Source organism: Pinus tabuliformis, chromosome 7, assembly GCF_031772625.1.
Source record: "Pinus tabuliformis cultivar Carrire ecotype Pingquan chromosome 7, CPIR1, whole genome shotgun sequence".
Lineage (NCBI taxonomy): Eukaryota > Viridiplantae > Streptophyta > Pinopsida > Pinales > Pinaceae > Pinus > Pinus tabuliformis.
In genome coordinates this window covers 332,296,649-332,314,133 of record NC_142293.1, presented here as the reverse complement: position 1 = coordinate 332,314,133, position 17,485 = coordinate 332,296,649, and positions in this window count along the sequence as shown.

Sequence of the window (17,485 nt, the reverse complement as noted above, 5' to 3'; positions counted from 1 at the left end):
TGGTTGTGAGCACTGATGTGTCAAAAGGTAAATGTCAAAGCTTCGTTTCAAAATGATTCAAAAGTGTTATGATGAAAGGTTTTACTCCATAAAGCCTGGAGAGAAAGGTGGACAAAAGGTTTTGAGGATGGTTTCTAAACTGGATTATTGGTATCCTCTCCCTCAGGGTTTTTTGAAATTCAACATTGAAGGGGCTTCCAAAGATAACTCGGGTATTGCTGGCTGTGGCAGGGTACTTAAGGATAATAATGGTAGTATCCTTTGTATTTTTAATGGCCATTCGGGTAGAGCCACTAACAATATGGCAGAACTTATGGCTCTTGAGCAATGTTTAGAACTTCTGAAACAGGATAATCTACAGAACGTCATAGTCGAGGTGGACTTTGAGTTAATTATAAACTCAGTCAAAAAAATAAGCTATGGCATGGAGCCGGAAAAAGTCTCTAAACATTGGAGACTGCTCCAGGTCTTTTAGAGAATCCAACTTCATCTCCAGGGAGTCCCCACAGTGAGTTTCAACCATGTGAGAAGAATAGCTAACAAATTGGCAAATATTTTGGCTAATCAAGGAGTCCTCAGTACTAAAAGTAGGGTGGTGCTGAAATGGCCTGAGATGCCTTTGTCTAGATTGAAGACGCAATGTCACGATCAGGCGGACAAGGATATAATGGTGTTTCGATACAATGACATGGGAGCGGTGTCTTGTTGATTCAGTTTATGTATGCAGTTTTGTAGCCAAAAAAGGTTCATTATGGAGATGAAGGTTTTTGTCGGCCTCCCTGGCCTTCAACAGATTAGTCTCAAAAGAGTCAGATGGAGGCAGACGTGCAGATATAGTTCTGCGGACGAGGTGCCGAATAGCGAAGTTCCCCGATTCTTTCGTCAGCAGAGGAGGGTTGCTGACAGGGACCGGATATCATGCTTTCCCGGCAACCTGTATTCCCCTGTTTTCCCTTCGGCGGTCTTAATTCAGCCTGGGAGGTGGTTTGGCGTCCATCGCACACCCTTAGTGCAGGAAGTGGTTTTGTGGAGTTGGGAGCGATTCCACTCATTGCACAACATGTGGCATGGTATGAGGTTGCAATACCGCCCTCATCGCACGTTGTTCTTCAGAAGGTTAGGCCCATGCGATATGGTCCTGGACTGTTGGATCTGGCAGGACAGATCCATGGTCAGAAATAAGAAAGCTTGTTTGTGGGTCTAGGGTGGCCACAATATGCGTATCCTGCGGGCTACTTAGCAAAGTGATATTATCCTCTGCCGTAGGATCTGGCAGGGAGGATCAACAGTCAAGGTTAGTCGCACAGATCAAGACAAAATGTCTTTCGAATAGGTTTTGTGTTTGGATGTAAATAGGCGGCGTTCACGCGCTCCTTATACTCGAGAGACTTCTCCCTGTTCCGGACCCCAAATCCGTTTTGGGGTTTCCCTATTTTCCTCTCCGGGTCCGTCTCTTAATTTCACGGGTTAATTTGTTTACTTTTTTGGGGAATTAGCAGTTTTCTGGACTTTGTAGTTTGGTTTAACCTTTAGCTTGGGGCCATCAGCTAGTAGAGGTTGGTTGTTCCATGGCCCATAGTTCCTTTTGGAAAGGTGTATACTATGTAAGATATTTCAAGTTTTAAAGAAATAGAAGGATCGACTCTTGCATTAGCAATAAAAAAAGGAAAGCATATTAAAGAGTATTTTTTAAAAGGTTTTGAAAATATTTATTAAAAAGAGAAAAGCACGTGTGAAAAAGGGTTTATGAAAATTTTAGAAGGTCTAAGAAAATTTTAGAAGGTCTCATTTGAAGTTCTTTTCGAAAGGGCTTATTTCGAAAAATATTTATTTAAAGTGAAAAGTTGGATGATAAAATCTTTTTATTAAAAAGTGTATGGTGCATGGTATAAAGGTTAATAAAAGATTTTGTTGGGGAGATTTTTTTTTAAGTGATTTAAAAGAATAAACACAGATTTTTTAAAGTGATTTTTTGATTTTTTTTATTAAAAAAATTTAAAAGGAGGGTTTTATTGGAATTGATTTTGTTTTATTTTCTCAAGAGAATAAAATAAGGAAAACGATTTTTTTTAGGGTTCTGCAAAAGTTCGTCCATCTGCGATTTCTTTTGCTTTTTGTTTTTCAAGCATGACAGTGTTTTGGGTGAACATTGTGCCTTATGGGGACACAAATGGAAAATTATAGTTTCTTTCGAGGGCAATATGGAAGATAGCCTCATGCAATCAGGAAATACTGTAGTAATGGGTCACAAAGCGCAACTGAAGCATATTAAGAAAAGAAATCGCAAAGAAGAGGCAAATATTATTGCGATGGTTAGAGAGGTTCAAGCTGTAGCCAAGGAACTAAGAAGTCTAGCAGAAGACAAAGAATAAATCAAGGGTGATTGGTGTAGCTTTAATCTGCTACCACCTCCTATGTTTACAGGTGAATATTTTGATCATTGGGTTATCAAGATGTTGAATTTTCTTAGAGCTAAAGTGTTAATTGAGTACGGGTCTAATAACCCATATGATGGAGTATGTGATGCTTTAGCATTGAGTTTTATAAAACAAGCATTGGATGAGAAGTGTTTGTGCAAGGTAGCAAAAGCTGCAACTTCTAAGGAAGCATGGAAGTTCCTGGAAGAAGAGTTTGGTGCAAGGGGGAGTAACATGCAACATCAGGTTATGTCACAAGCAAAGAATTAAATCGTAGATCTGAGAGTATATGAGAAAGACTCTGAGAGGAAAACAGAGCTTGGAGAACCCCACTCAAAAGTTGATGATGGATGTCAAGGCCATAAAATTGAAACCCATTATGCAAGCATGCATATGGATGAAGAAGATGCAATAAAGGTTGCAAAGACAGAAGTTGAAGCTTCTGTGTGTGAAACAGAGCAAGAGAAAATAAACGCTCAAGGACTCCACTGTAATGTGGATGATACAAAGGACAATGAATCCCACTGCGATGAGACACATGTGGATGATGACTGCAAAGTTATATGTGAATTGGTGCAACCAACCACAATTGATGGATTTGGTGAAGTTGAAATTGCCAATGAAATTGACAATGAGCACATGCATGCTCAGATATACCACCATAGTGTGGATGAAAATTATGTTGATGATATGTGTGCTTTCTTTTTTGAAACAAAGATTGATTGTGGCAATATGGTAAGTGCAATGTTTGATGAAACATTGAAGGTTGAAGCTGCCACTGTAGCAGCAAGATATGAATTAGTTGGAACTGCTCATGAAGCAGTATGTCATCTAGCAACAATTAATGATCAAGAACAGGATAAAGTGATTAAAGAGTTTTTTATGAGAATATCCACTAAAAACATAACAATGGAAGACAACCTCCATGCAGTTGAAAAGAAGGCATATGTAGAGCAGGAAGCTCTCACTAAAGAGAATCATATTAAAAATGTTTTTAACATTGTTTTTGAATATGTAGGTATTCAAAATAGCATGGGAGAAGGAGTTGAAATCAAGGTTGTCAATAAATTTAATGAAAATTTGAATCTTATTGAAGAATGGATTCATAAACCAATAAAACAAATTGATGCGAGTCTTAAAACAGTAGCTGGAATAAAAGCATTGAATGAAATGGTGAATAATGATCTTGAGTGTGCAGATTACATGAAAAAAAGAACAGTACCTGATGATTAAAGTGAAAAGAATGATATGGACGTTTCTGAAGACAAAGATAAATGCATTGAAACTATTTTTTAGCAATGGAGTCAAGAAGAGATAAGATTCTGCTATCCAAAAATATGGCAGAAAGAAAGTAAGGAATATGAAACACAAGAAGCAAATCAAAGAAGACAATTTGAAGATGTAATGTTTTGGCAGCAGTCCATAGTTGAACGAAAATTTGAAGAGGAAGTTGTAGAAGACATGATCCAATTATTTTTCAGAACAAGTTCAAGACAAGTCAAAGAAATATTGGAACAACAACACGTGAATAAAGCCTACATCAAGAAAGTTCAATAGAGGATGAAGCAATTTCAAGGATATATATCTTGGAAGAAGAGAAAAAGAAAATGAAAAATAGTAAAATTTTTGAGTCATTGTAAGCCTAGCTGAGACATAGACCAACACACATGTTTCAATGATAATTGAGTCAAGTTAAGTCATGTTTGAGTTATGTTGAGTCATACGGTCGTAATTAAGGGGAAGTGTTGGAAATTGTAATTACCCCCGCATGAGGAGTTGGCTAAAATTAGAGAGTTAGTTAACTAAGCGTTGAGTCAAGTTAAGTGATGGATGAAGTGTTAGGTGAAGTCCATATTTAGAGTGTGAGTTAACTGAGTTAAGTGTGTGTGCATGTTAAGATATTTTAGACGAGTCGCTAGTCAAAAAGGTTTAAATACCCTTCACCGGGTTCATTGTAAGAATCAAATTCTGTGTGATCAATAGAAGAGCCACAACTCTTGTGTTTTGTGTGTGAATTTATGTTTTGTCTCCTTTGCCTTTCATCTAGGCTTTATTCACTTGTTGCTTATGCAATTTTCCTTTGACTTGTATTGAACTTGTTCTGAAAGAAAATTGGATCATGTTTTCTACAACTTCCTCTTCAAATATTCGTTCAACTATGGACTACTGCCAAAACACTGCATCTTCAAACTGTCTTCTTTGCTTTGCTTCTTATGCTTCATATTCCTAGCTTTATTTCTACCATATTTATGGATATCATAATCTTATTTCTTCTTGACTCCATTGCTGAAAAATGGTTTCAATGCATTCATCTTTGTCTTCAGAAACATCCCTTTCACTTTCATCATTAGGTATTGCTGCTTTTTTCTTGTATTCTGCACACTCAAGATCAATATTCACAATTTTATTCCATTCTTTTATTCCATCCACCTCTTTAAGACTTGCATCAAATTGTTTTATTGGTTTCTGAATCCATTCTTCAATGACCTTCAAATATGCATCAAATTTATTAACAACCTTGTTTTCAACTTTTTCGCCCATGTTATTTTGAACACCTGCATATTAAAAAAATGTTAAAAATATATTTACTATGCTCTTTAGTGAGAGATTCATGCTCTACCTCTTCCTTATTTGTCTTCTTTTCAACTTCACTGAAACTATCTTCCACTATTATGTGGTTAGTGGATATTCTGATAAAAAACTCTTCAATCACTTTATCATGTTCTTGATCATGAACTGCTGCTAGACCACATACTGCGTCATGGGCAGTTCCAACTGCTTCATTTCTCGCTGATATAGTGGCAGCTTCAACGTTTAATTCTTCATCAAACATGACACTTATCATATTGTCACAATCAATCCCTGTTTCAAAAAAGAAAGCACACATATCATCAACATAATGTTCATCAACACTATGGTGGGATATCCAAGCATGCATGTGCTCATTGTCAATTTCATTGACAATTTCAACTTCACCAAATCCATCAACTGTTTTTAGTTGCACCAATTCACATCTCACTTTGTTGTCATCATCCACATTACAATGGATTCCTTGAGCATTTATATGCTCTTTCTCTGCTTCACATTCAAAGGTTCCTGCTTCTCTCTCTTCAATCTTTGTTGCATCTTCTTCATCCATATGCATGCTTGCATAATGGGTTTCAATTTTATGGTCTTGACAACCATCATCCACTTTTGAGTGGGATTCTCCAAGCTTTGTTTTACTTTGAGATGCTTGCTGATCTACTCTCATATCTGCGGTTGACTTCTTTGCTTGTGACATAACCTTCTACTACATGTCACTCCCCCTTGCACCAAATTCTTTTTCATCTTTTGCTAGACTTCTCAGTTCCTCGGTTGCAACCTGAACCTTTCTAAACACGACAACAATCTCTGGCTCTTCTTTACGATTCCTTTTCTTAGTCTTCTTTAGTCGCGCTTTGCGACCCATGGCTACTGTCATTCCTTTTTTTATAGCTACTTCGCTGATTGCATGAGGTTGTCTTCCATATCACCCCCGAAAAAAAAATATGATTTTCAATATGCGCCCCCTATAAGGCACAATCTTCACCCGAAATACTGTCATGCTTGACAAAAACCAAATAATTTTGTAAATGGACAAACTTTTACAGAGCCCTAAATTCTCTTGCCAATAAAAACCCTTTTCCTTTTCTTATTCTCTTGATAAAATAAAAAAATCAATTCCAATAAAACCTTCCTTTTAATTTTTTTAATAAAAAAGTTAAAAAATCACTTTAAAAAATCTTCTATTTTTTAATCACTTCAAAAAAATCTCCAAAAAAATCTTTTATAGACCTTTATACTAAGCACCATAAACCTTTTGATAAAAGTATTTTATCACGCAACTTTCCACTCTAAATAAATCTTTTTAGAAATAAACCCTTTGGAAAAGAACTTCAAACGAGGCCTTCTAAAATTTTCATAATCACTTTTTCACACGAACTTTTCCTTTTCTGATAAATAGTTTCAAACCCTTTTAAAAAAGACTCTTTGACATGCCTTCATCATAACACTTTCAAATCATCTGCATCTATTTTGTATGTGACCCACTTTCCTTGTACTTATGATCAGGTATTCCATGAGTTATTACAACATTAGCTCCAATAGTCGATCAGGTATTCCATGAGTTATTACAACATTAGCTCCAATAGTCGTTCCTTGAGACAATTCATTCCTTAAATTTTCTTGCTAATCTCCTACCCAACTGAAATCCTTTGCATCAAGAAATTAGCATTCTCGTGCCCCTTCCCTCTTCCAGTTTGTGAACAAGTATCAACAGCAGAATTTCGGTATTTTAAGAGAGTCCACTCAAATATATTGAGGTTTTACTGATCTTATCATACCTTTTCTTTTTGGTTGCGGGTTTTAATCCCTTCCATGGAAAGCTTCGTCTCAAGGTTTACAACAACACATAGTATGAAGTTTTTATATCATTTCTCCACTCTCTCTATCCCTATGTAGGTATTGATACTAGCATAGCAAGCAGTACTAGTGAGTTTTCCATATAGGAATCACGCATATGATTTAGTAGCATTTCGATATTATTTCACAAGGCCAGAATCCATGATGTAGACCTGATTTTCTCTTCACCCAAGACCTGTGAGAAAATTCTTACGCTTTACATAACGATGAATGGAGTTACATCAAAAGATGTATGGTTGGATTTTTTTCACTAAATGGTGCATGGTATAAAGGTCTATAAAAGATTTTTTTTTTGAGATTTTTTTAAAAGTGATTTAAAAGAACAAAAAGAGATTTTTTAAAGTGATTTTTGATTTTCTTTATTAAAGAAAATTAAAAGGAGGGTTTTATTGTGATTGATTTTGTTTTATTTTCTCAAGAGAATAAAAAAATGAAAACGATTTTTATTGGCAAGAGAATTTAGGGTTCTGCAAAAGTTTGTCTATTTGTGATTTTTTTGATTTTTTTGTCAAGCATGATAGTGTTTTGGGTGAACATTGTGCTTTATGGGGGGCACATATGGAAAATTATATTTTCTTTCGGGGGCGATATGGAAGATAACCTCATGCAATCAGGAAATACCGTAGTAATGGGTCACAAAGCGCAACTAAAGCATATTAAGAAAAGAAATCGAAAAGAAGAGGAAAAGATCATTTCCATGGTCAGAGAGGTTCAGGCCGTACCCGAGGAACTAAGAAGTCTAGCAAGATACAAAGAAGAAATCAAGGGTGATTGGTGTATCTTTAATCTGCTACCACCTCCTATGTTTACAGGGCAATATTTTGATCATTTGGTTATCAAGATGTTGACTTTTCTTAGAGCTAAAGTGTTAATTGAGTACAAGTCTTATAACCCATATGATGAAGTATGTGATGCTTTAGCATTGGGTTTTATAAAATAGGCATTGGATGAGAAGTGTTTGTGAAAGGTAGCAAAAGCTACAACTTCCAAGGAAGCATAGAAGTTCCTGGAAGAAGAGTTTGGTGCAAGGGGGAGCGACATTTAACATCAGGTTATGTCACAAGCAAAGAAGTCAACTGTAGATCTGAGAGTATATGAGAAAGACTCTGAGAGGAAAACAGAGCTTGGAGAACCCCACTCAAAAGTGGATGATGGTTGTCAAGACCATAAAATTGAAACCCATTATACAAGCATGCATATGGATGAAGAAGATGCAATAAAGATTGCAGAGAGAGAAGTTGAAGCTTCTGTGTGTGAAACAGAGCAAGATAAAATAAATGCTCACGGACTCTACTATAATGTGGATGATATAAATGATAGTGAATCCCATTGTGATGAGACACATGTGGATGATGACTGCAAATTTATATGTGAATTTGTGCAACCAACCGCAATTGATGGATTTGGTGAAGTTGAAATTGTCAATGAAATTGACAATGAGCACATGCATGCTCAGATATCCCACCATAGTGTGGATGCAAGTTATGTTGATGATATGTGTGCTTTCTTTTTGAAACAAAATTGATTGTGGCAATATGGTAAGTGCAATGTTTGATGAAACATTGAAAGTTGAAGCTGCCACTATAGCAGCAAGATATGAAGTAGTTGGAACTGCTCATGAAGCAATATGTCATCTAGCAATAGTTAATGATCAAGAATCGGATAACGTGATTGAAGAGTTTTTTATGAGAATATCCACTAAAAACATAATAATGGAAGACAACCTCCATGCAGTTGAAAAGAAGACATATGTAGAGTAGGAAGCTCTCACTAAAGAGAGTCATATTAAAAATGTTTTTAACATTGTTTTTTAATATGTAGGTGTTAAAAATAGCATGGAAGAAGTAGTTGAAAGCAAGTTTGTCAATAAATTTAATGAAAATTTGAGGCTCATTGAAGAATGGATTCAGAAACCAATAAAACAAATCGATGCAAGTCTTAAAGCAGTAGCTGGAATAAAAGAGTTGAATGAAATGGTAAATAATGATCTTGAGTCTGCAGATTACATGAAGAAAACAACAATACCTGATGATGAAAGTGAAAATAATGATATGGATGTTTTTTAACACAATGATGAATGCATTGAAACCATTTTTCAGCAATGGAGTCAAGAAGAGATAAGATTCTGCTATCCAAAAATATGGCAGAAAGAAAGTAAGGAATATGAAACACAAGAAGCAAATCAAAGAAGACAATTTGAAGATGCAATGTTTTGGCAGCAGTCCATAGTTGAACGAAAATTTGAAGAGGAAGTTGTGGAAGACATGATCCAATTGTTTTTCAAAACAAGTTCAAGACAAGTCAAAGAAAAGTTGCAAAAACAACAAGTGAATAAAGCCTACAACAAGAAAGTTCAAGAGAGAATGAAGCAATTTCGAGGATATATATCTTGGAAGAAGAGAAAAAGAAAATGAAAAATAGTAAAAGTTTTGAGTCATTGTAAACCTAGCTGAGACATAGACCAGCACACATGTTTCAATGATAATTGAGTCAAGTCATGTTTGAGTTATGTTGAGACATATGGTCATAATTAAGGGTGAGTGTTGGAAATTGTAATTACTTCCGCATGAGGAGTTGGCTAAAATTAGGGAGTCAGTTAACTAAGCGTCGAGTCAAGGCAAGTGATGGATGAACTGTTAGGTGAAGTCCATATTTAGAGTGTGAGTTAACTGAGTTAAGTGTGTGTGCATGTTAAGATATTTTAGGCAAGTCACTAGTCGAAAATGTTTAAATACCCTTCACCGGATTCATTGTAAGAATCAAATTTTGTGTGATCAATAGAAGAGCCACAACTCGTGTGTTTTGTGTGTAAATTTATGTTTTGTCTCCTCTGCCTTTCATCTAGGCTTTATTCACTTGTTGCTGCTGCAATTTTCCTTTGACTTGTCTTGAATTTGTTCTGAAAGACAATTGGATCATGTCTTCTACAACTTCCTCTTCAAATATTCTTTCAACTATGGACTGCTGCCAAAACATTGCATCTTCAAACTGTCTTCTTTGCTTTGCTTCTTGTGTTTCATATTTCTGAATTTATTTCTGCCATATTTCTGGATATCATAATCTTATCTCTTCTTGACTCCATTGCTGAAAAATGGTTTCAATGCATTCATCTTTGTCTTCAGAAACATCCCTTTCACTTTCATCATCAGGTACTGCTGGTTTTTTCCTGTATTATGCACACTCAAGATCAATATTCACAATTTCATTGAATTCTTTTATTCCATCTGCTTCTTTAAGACTCGCATCAATTTGTTATGTTGGTTTCGGAATCCATTCTTCAATGAGCTTCAAATCTGCATCAAATTTACTAACAACCTTGTTTTCAACTTTTTCGCCCATGTTATTTTGAACACTTGCATATTAAAAAAAAATGTTAAAAACATCTTTATTATGCTCTTTAGTGAGAGATTCCTGCTCTACCTCTTCCTTCTTTCCCTTGTTTTCAACTTCACCGAAACTATCTTCCACTATTATGTTGTCAGTGAATATTCTGATAAAAAACTCTTCAATCACTTTATCATGTTCTTGATCATGAACTGTTGCTAGATCACATACTGCGTCATGGGCAGTTCCAACTGCTTCATATCTTGCTGATATAGTGGCAGCTTCAATGCTTAATTCTTCATCAAACATGATGCTTATCATATTGCCACAATCAATCTCTGTTTCAAAACAGAAAGCACACATATCATCAACATAATGTTCATCCACACTATGGTGGGATATCCAAGCATGCATGTGCTCATTGTCAATTTCATTGACAATTTCAACTTCACCAAATCCATCAACTGTTGTTGGTTGAACCAATTCACATCTCACTTTGCTGTCATCATCCACATTACAATGGATTCCTTGAGCATTTATATGCTCTTGCTTTGCTTCACATACAGAGATTCCTGCTTCTCTCTCTTCAATCTTTGTTGCATCTTCTTCATCCATATACATGCTTGCATAATGGGTTTCAATTTTATGGTCTTGACAACCATCATCCACTTTTGAGTGGGATTCTCCAAGCTTTGTTTTACTCTGAGACTCTTGCTCATCTACTCTCATATCTGCGGCTGACTTCTTTGCTTGTGACATAACCTTCTGCCCTTGCACCAAATTCTTCTTCATCTTTTGCTAGACTTCTTAGTTCCTCGGTTGCGGCCTGAACCTTTCCAAACACGACAACAATCTCTGCCTCTTCTTTTCGATTCATTTCCTTAGTCTTCTTTAGTCTCGCTTTGCAACCCATTGCTGCTGTCATTCCTTTTTTTATAGCTACTTTACTGATTGCATGAGGCTGTCTTCCATATCGCCCCTGAAAAAAATATGATTTTCAATATACGCCCCTCGTAAGGCACATTCTTCACCCAAAATACTCTCATACTTCACAAAAACCAAATAATTTTATAAACAGAAAGACTTTTACAGAGCCCTAAATTCTCTTGCCAACAAAAGCCCTTTTCCTTTTTTTTATTCTCTTGATTAAAAAAAAAAAATCCAAAAAAACATTCCTTTAAATTTTCTTAATAAAAAAAATAAAAAAATCTTCTATTTTTCTAATCACTTTACAAAAATCTCCCCAAAACATATTTGATAGAACTTTATACCATGCACCATAGACATGTTGATAAAAGTATTTTATCACCGAACTTTCCACTCTAAATAAATCTTTTTAGAAATAAACCCTTTGGAAAAGAACTTCAAATGAGGTCTTCTAAAATTTTCATAATCACTTTTTCACACGAACTTTTCCTTTTCTAATAAATAGTTTCAAACCCTTTTAAAAAAGACTCTTTAACATGCCTTCATCATAACACTTTCGAATATGTGACCGCTTTCCTTGTACTTTGAATGGCCATTTTGCTCGTAACGAGCAAGTCTTATGATCAGGTATTCCATGAGTTATTACAATATTAGATCATTTCGCCTGTTTTGCTCTATCCCCAAGTAGGTAGTGATACTAGCATAGCAAGCAATACTAGTGAGATTTTTGCTTTCCATATAGGAATCATGCATATGATTAGTAGCATTTCGATATTATTTTACAAGCCCAGAATCCATGATGTAGACCTGATTTTCTCTTCACCCAAAATTCTTAGGCTTTACATCATGATGAATGAAGTTATTTGAACAGACATCCCCATCCTGTTAATTAGTTGATCAACAAGCATCAATATGGATTTGAAAGAGAATTTTTTATCACAGGAATTGAATAGGTATTTAATATTTGGTTCAGCAAGGTCGAGAACCATCACATTATAATTTCTTTCCATTCCATACCATCTTAGATTTGTAATTCCAATTTCTCCTTGAACATTGGCTTCATATAAAAAATGGGGGTAATCAGTCTTTGCATTTTCCACGCAAGCATTTTTAGTTGAATCGAGTAGCTTTCGAATTCTACTGGATCAATAATGGTACGAGGTAGAAGCCGCAAAGTCTCCTGTGATGCATTTGTTGGACGGGTTGCAGATGGGAGGTTTGAAAAGTTTAGTTGCAGATGAAGCCATCTCCAAACATGCCTTTCCATTTGTTTACTACGAAAAATACATCCTTATCCGTGGAGCTTAATCATGATCACTGGATTACTATGGGACAACAACTTTCTCAAAAATGCAGCTTGACTAGACATAAACTTTGTTACAATGCATAGTTCAGGTGGTCTGATACAAGTCTCAATGAATTACTCTAAATGTTTACGATGGAATTTACTCAAATCCAAGAACCCATAAAAGCATCTTTAACTATGACAACTTTTCTAACTGGATCAGGAATCAATATAGATTCTTTGTCTATATAGGTTTTTTATCTTCCTTTGTAGTTTGTTCAGTCAATTTTATCTTCCTTTGTAGTTTGTTCAGTCAATAATTATTTTTTAATCTGCTGTGTTTTATTATTATTTTTTTAATGTATTTTTTCTTCGTTAGACTTTGTTTATTTTATTTATTTTTCTTGGCTTTTCTTTCATCTATTATGTTTTATCCTCTTGATTATTCTGAGCTCTTTTAATTATTTTTATTTTTATTTTTTTATGTATTTTTTCTTCATTAGACTTTGTTTATTTTATTTATTTTTCTCTGTTCTTGGATCTATTTGTAGTGCCTTAACCACTTAATTTATAGTTGACTTGTCTTTATTATTTTGATTTTACTTTCTGAGTTTTTCATTATTTTATTTTTTGATTAATAGGGTCTTGACTCCAGTTTTTAGGGTCTTGACTCTTTTTGTTATATTTTTTGGTAGCACTCTTTGGTTCTAATGGATTCTTTTTAGTCCATATTTAATTTTCTCCTTAATCTATCTCTTGATTTTATTTAATATTATTGGGTACTATTAATTAACGCTATAAATTAAATAATTTTATTCTTAAACTAGCCATTTTTTCGCTTGTTATATATTTTTGACCTGGCTCCTTATTTGACTTTGAATTTTTGTTATTTATTTCAAAATTTTACCTATTTCTTGATTTTATTCAATATAATTGATGCTATAAATTATATCTCTCTCTCTCTCTCTCTCTCTCTCTCTATATATATATATATATATTATAAACCAACGGTTTATTATAGCCGTTATTTGAATGAAAGGTCTCTAATTGATCTTTATTTAAACCGTGTGCCAAGATCCACTTCTTCATCTTGTCCTAATGATGAACCACACTGGATGGTTCAAAATGCGTCCGTAAAAATTCTTTGATGTGATTTCTACCGAAAAATTTGTTTTCTTAATCCAATATGGATCACAAAAGCCTTAATTCCAAGACCTTTAAGAGATGAGAATCAAGCAAAAATAACATGTATGAGTCCTTTTGCTTCAGAAGTTATGATAAAATCTTGGTATGCCTCCAACCTAATTCCTTAATAAATTTCTAGTGCTACAAGAAGGTCTTATTGAGCTGCAACATCATCTACAAGTCAAACTTTAAGTGTCTCTTTGGAATCTAGTGTCTTTGAAGTTAGTAACATGTCAGTCATAGGTTGAAGTCCAAACAATTGAGGCAATTTTTGTGTTCGTCTACTGAAACCATCAACAAAAAAATGTTCATTTGATACCAAACACTTCAATGTTGCGCCTAGACCCTTGCACTCTTCATACTTTGTTTTCAAGGCTTCTTGATCTTTAGTTGCCCCCAAGTCTTCCTCTTCAGTTTTTCTTGTTTTCTCAACTTCTGCTTCAGGACCTTGAGTTTTAAGCTTGTAATTTCTCTTTTCTTTATTTGATAATAGCCATTATTCCATTTGTTCTAACACGTTTGCAAAGTATTGGTCATAATCTTCAAATTTATGATTTGGAAGCATCTTACTTCAACTTTCAATTCTAGTTCTTGAATTCCTATCCTCAATATCACCCACAACTGCCTAGATTCATGCTCTGATACCACTATAATGAACCAGCCAAATCATCTAGCAAATTTAAAAATTCTTCAAGCAAATGTTTCCAAAAATACTTTTGATTTTCTTTTAAAACTTTCCACAAACATTTAAAGAGAAAAATATGGAAGATACATGTAAAAAACGATACACCAATTTTGCCAACAATTTAGCACACTAATGGAAAGAGGCGAGTTTTGATCTTTATTTGAGCAATTTCTAGAGAATATAATTTGGAGAAGAACACCTACGAGAACCCTCAACTTTGGAGATGAATACATGCTACCAATCAAATAATTCAGACCCTTTCAATTAAGCAACTATTGAAGATGTGATTTTCACCCCAATGGTGTTGTTAGTGATGGAGCACAACAAGAGTTGGCACACAACAATGACTGAAAAACCTCTTTTTGAATTGAGACAGTGAGCTACAACTAACAAAATATTCAACCTCCCTAAAGTTGAAGTACTGGAACGGATTATGATGAAAATGCACCAGTGGTTCGAGCCTCCCCTATAGACAGAGATGAGAATGGGTGACTCAATCCCTTATTTGAAATGAGTAGTCTGCTCTAACAAATTTTGCAGCTCAATTTGGCAATCTATCTTCAAGTATTCAACCATCCTAAACTTGCAACAATTCGGCCTCAATAATTGTTGCCAGCACAACAAAATTTTAGCCTCATGAATTACTAAGAAGGTACAAGTAATTTGGCTCAAAACACCCACTACCAATGCATTAACAGACCGACCTTTCTACACAGTCATAGCTTGATATTCTAGTTGATGGGATTCTGAAGAATTCATGCCATGTAGCTTTAGAACCCTCACTCTTCCAGATGAAAAACCATGACTCCACGTGTTCACAAATAATCTCTATAGAAGCTCCCCGATCTGACTTGATGGAGGGAAGAAGAGTGAGTCCTGCCCTCTTTATATTTACAATGCTCCCAATAGAATTCTCAACCTCTTTTTTTTCTTGCAAATCGATACCCTTGTTCACAATGTTCTCATCCCTAGAATTTCAACGGTATAATTTTGAAATCACTGCTTCAAGGGACAACTCCAAACCTTGGCACTTTCTCCTCTTGAAACAAGAATAGCCCTCGACCTCAAGAACAGGAAGATATACTTGCAATGCAAACTATGAATATAAAATAATATTGTGCAAACTTATGATCAAATCTCTCAAATGAACAAGAAGCAATTCCACTAGGGTGGTAGTGATGCCCATCCAAGATGGAAGGTGTCTAACTAGGGTGCCAAGGAAACCATCGAAGCTAAAGTGAGGGTCTGACTTGAAATCCTCAAAAGTGAACTCACCTGAGTTTTCCACCAATAGAAAATGATATGACTGAATAGAATGCTTAATCCTTAAGCTCCATCCTTTTATAATGTTTCATTGAGACTTCTCCAAGCTTCTAGATATCCATTTAATATTATTTTATTGAAGTCACTTTCCTCCTCCTAAGTGATTTTTTCCCCTGTTTAAAATAAAATAATTTTTTCCTCTATTTTTTTATTATTTATTTAACCTTTTATTTAACAATAAAAAAATTTGGGTAAATTTCCCATGGATCTCCTACATAATTTTTCCTTATCGCTGGCCTAGGGATATAATTAGGTGAGTGTTAATGATATTTCCATGTTCACAAACATCAGGGGCATTACACACTCTCTCTACTTCTCACTCTTTCTCTTTGTATCTCTTTTTTTCCCTCGCTATCCCTAACTATTTTCTCCATGTCTCTTCTTCCCCTCTCTCTTGCCTCCATCTATATCTCTATCTCACTTCCTCATTATATCTTTCCCTCTCTCCTCCATCACTCACTCTCTCTCTTCACCTCCACTATCTCTCTCCTCCTCCCTCTCTCTCCCCACTCTAGCACTATCTATGTCCCTCCCTATCTTCTTATCTATCTCTTTTTCTCACCACTCTCTCTCTCTCTCTCTCTCTCTCTCTCTCTCTCTCTCTCTCTCCATATTTACATGTCCCTCTCTCCATATTTACATGTTACTCTCTCAATATCTACCTATCTCTCTCTCCATCCCTCTTTTTCTCACTCTATGACTCTCTCTCCCCCTCTTTCCCCACAACCCCATTATTGCCCTCCCTTAGCCCCCCTTCTCTCTCTCTCTCTCTCTTTGTACCTCTATATTCCCCTATATCTCTTTTTCTATCTCCATCCTCATCTCCTTCTCTCTCTCCCCACCACTCTCTCAACCCCTCTCTGTCTCCATATTTATCTATATATCTCTCACTCTATCTTCATCTCACTCTTCATCCTCTCTCTCTCTCTCTCTCTCTTTTCCTCTCTCAATCACTTAGTCTATGCTTAAAAAAAAAAATCTCTCTCTCTCCCTTCCTTTATTTCTCTCTCCCTCCCTTGTTGCTTGCAAACCATCATCATTGCTTGGAACACACCTAAGAGACCCACTGCTAATAGAGGCCCCCCTTTGGCCCTAGTGTACATGATGAGCTCGTCAAACACACCCCAAACCCAAGAATCATTTCCCGGCATCCCTAGTGATGTGGTTACTGACTTAATGTTCCTACCCTACATTATCACTTAATCACCCTTCTTATACCCTCCTCTTGGTTCTGTCTTGTACCAAGTCATGGAAGCACTTACGTTGTTGGATATGGCTCTTGTGATACCTGTCTAGTATCTGGCCCCACAGACCATGTCTTCACACTCAGACATCACTTTGATAGGCATCATTCCTATAGATCCCCCTCAAGAAACCACCCCAAATCGAGTTACACTAGTAGGGGCTAGCAAGAGGGATAAGAAAAAAGGCAAGAAAGTTGAAGCCACAAATTCTCCCTCGCCTAGTGTACCACCACCCTATGATTTATGTGAAGTTTGAGGACACCCTACTAACTTATGCCCAAAGCTAGAAGAATTAAAAGCCTTTCTTCATGCCCCAACATCGTCAATTTCCCCACCTTAACCCTCAGGAGAAAAGGCCACCCTAATGCGAAATAAGGCATTATACACTGACCATGCATGCACTATATGTGTGAAATACAAAAAAAATTACTCACCATTGTCCTGAAATTCCTCGTTACCGAGATGCATTAGGAGCCCTCATTTTTATACAATATTTTTTCACATTCCCAACTCTATACCTGAAGATTCGTCCTTTGTGCCACTATCATAAAAAATGTGATAAAGCGACAAAAGCTGTGTAAACTCATTCACAATGAATTATATTCTCAATACATCCCTGAAGAGATGGAGAACTAATGTCTTGAAGCAATTC